General features: G+C 38.0%; 1 non-coding gene across 1 annotated transcript; it reads right to left on the bottom strand.

Moving 5' to 3' along the window:
* Positions 1-492: 492 nt before the first annotated feature.
* Positions 493-595, bottom strand: LOC114006071 (U6 spliceosomal RNA). Its single transcript, XR_003547838.1, has one exon. It is a non-coding gene; the product is annotated as a U6 spliceosomal RNA (small nuclear RNA).
* Between the last annotated feature and the right edge of the window lie 1,968 nt (positions 596-2,563).

Below are 2,563 nucleotides of genomic sequence, written 5' to 3'. Positions count from 1 at the left end.
CCGCACACGTGCCCAGCCTGAGTTTAAGCCACCAGGTCCAGGACGCGAACCGTGATTGACTACATGGGAGTCCAGCGACATAGCCATTACGCCAACTGCTGGTCTCTACTTTGGTTTTATTCTTCATACAGTTTAGTTTTACTTTGAGATTGCACTTATGTTTGACTATTTTTATACTCTTAGTGCTGTTTTTTTCTTAGACAAATGGTGTGTGTACTGGGACCCACAATATTTACATACTCTCTGCCACCAGGGCTAGGTTTCCTAATGTCACCTAGCATCTGTTTCCTGACAGTCCTTTCATGTTGTGTGTTTCCTTTAAGACAAATCCTCCATGTTATTTGAAGGCCAATCTTACTTTTAAGGTTATTCATGGTGTAACTTCCATTAATAAAGCGTTCAAAAGTTATAGGAGTGCTATACTTCACGAGGTATCCAAAAAGGTAATCCTGATTTTTATTTATTTTTTCAGGAAGTAAAGGATAGTTTCTTAAAAATACGGAATGCTTCATGAATTTGCATGCCATCTTGTGCAAGGGCCATGCTGATCTCTGTATTGTTACAATTTTAGTATATATGCTGCCGAAGTGAGCACCTGATTTATTTTGTAAATATTCCATCCATCTGAAATAATCTATCAAAATTTATTTCTCTGCTTGGAAAGCTTTAGCAATTTTCTTACTTCACTTACTGTCAGGCTGCTTTATCTGATTTTCTTAGTGTCTTAGTACATTCTGTCAATCAAGTGACCTTGCAGTTGCTCAGAATTGTTTTGCATTAACAGTGTCGTGAGCATCCAGAATCTCGAATAGCCAACCTTCACTGACTATTGTGCAAAAAGGGCAATTTCTATTTCTTCTGTTGACAATCTTCTTAGCTTTGTGAAGTTATTCAATTGCAGTGTGAATTTATGAACATTTTAAGCTTAACATAATTGATTACATTTGTTTTAAATAGATTCTGATGTAGAAATAAATTTATATTACCTGTATACAACGCTATAAAACTCACAAGTAATTACCTTTTTTGAAGGAAATTAAAAATTAATTATGTCAAAGTTTTTATCTTAGAATATAAAAATAAAAATCTTTTTATTTCCCTAAAAATGGTGAGGGCCATTATTCTACCACACAAAGTTTCATCTGAATGACTTGTAAGTCTTATATATGCAAAATATCTAAAATGAAAAACGTTCCCTTCTCAAACTGTCCCTTTTTGGTGTCTGGAGTCACTACCCTCTTGGTCTACCAAAAATCTTCTCCTCTTCCATCTCTTGTATACAACTGCTGCTACAACTGCCCTCTTACATGTCTCTGACCTTCTGTGACCCCAATCCTACTTTAGCTCTGGCTCCCTCATGTCTGGCTTGAATTACTCTGACAGTTGCCTAACTGCTTCCAATTTCCACCAGAATATTCTTTCTAAAATCTAAAACAGCCCATGATACTTCCTTTATCATCAACCTGCATAATAAGACTGAGATAGGATTAAGCTCTCTGGCTAGATATATTGGGTTAGGAGTCCACGGAATGGGGAATACAAGACAAGATGGAGTCACTATAGTCAAGCCTTTAGTAAAAATCATTTGCTGCTGTCGTGAAGAATCAATTATTAACTTTAACTGCTTGCTTACACAGAAAGCCTCTTGCAGCGCACTTGAGATAATGACAACTGAATTTTTCATATCATTACTACATTCCAAGCAAAGAGAGTACTCTCCTACTCTGGAGAGCAAGAGAGTAAAGAACCTTGAGCAATAGTTTGAAAAATAGGAACATGACATGCAGGCATGCACCTGCAAGATAAGGAAGGGATAAATGAGATTACATTTTGGAAGCACAAGGGAAAAATATTGGGTCATTTTTACATAGAAAAATACATCATTCATGACTTTTCCGATGACTCAATATATCAAAGAACAAAGCTTCATCTTAGGCTTGTAGAAAACATGATAAAAACTAGAAACTTTACAGGCCTCAGTTAATTAAGGTCTGAATGTCTAGTCTTATGTTTTTTGAGCCCACTCCCAAATAGAAGAATGATGTAAATCACCTGACATGTAGTCTCCATAAGGGAAATGCATGCACAAGTCCTTCCTTGCTGGGATAAAAATCCCTCACCCTACTTCTTCTTCAGCAACCCATTCTTGGAACCCTTCCCTGTTGGGAGGTCCATTTCTCTTCTCCGCTCTTAATAAACTTTGCTTTACTATCCCTTCTCTGTGTCCATGTCTCTAATTCTTCATGAGTGTGAGACAAAGAACCTGGTCATCTTGCAGTCCTGAATTCAGCACTGGTGTTGGACCTGCTAATTCACCCCAATTTCCTGCATCAATACCAAGTATAGAATAAAGTCTGAATTCCACGGGACCAGCAGTTAGCGTAATGGCTATGTCGCTTCTGTGGCTCTCAGGTCATGAGGTCACCACATCGTTTCTGTTCTGATTTGGGTGGTGTTGATCATGAGGATCTTGTTGTCTCTGCTTGTCTTTAAAAGTTCTGTACTTGAGGGACCAGCAGTTAGCATAATGGCTATGTCGCTGGACTCCCACGTAGTCGAGTGT

Source organism: Tupaia chinensis, unplaced genomic scaffold, assembly GCF_000334495.1.
Source record: "Tupaia chinensis unplaced genomic scaffold, TupChi_1.0 Scaffold145559_1, whole genome shotgun sequence".
Taxonomy (NCBI): Eukaryota; Metazoa; Chordata; class Mammalia; order Scandentia; family Tupaiidae; genus Tupaia; species Tupaia belangeri.
Note: the sequence above shows the minus strand (reverse complement) of the source record. Positions and strands in the feature narration are given on the sequence as shown.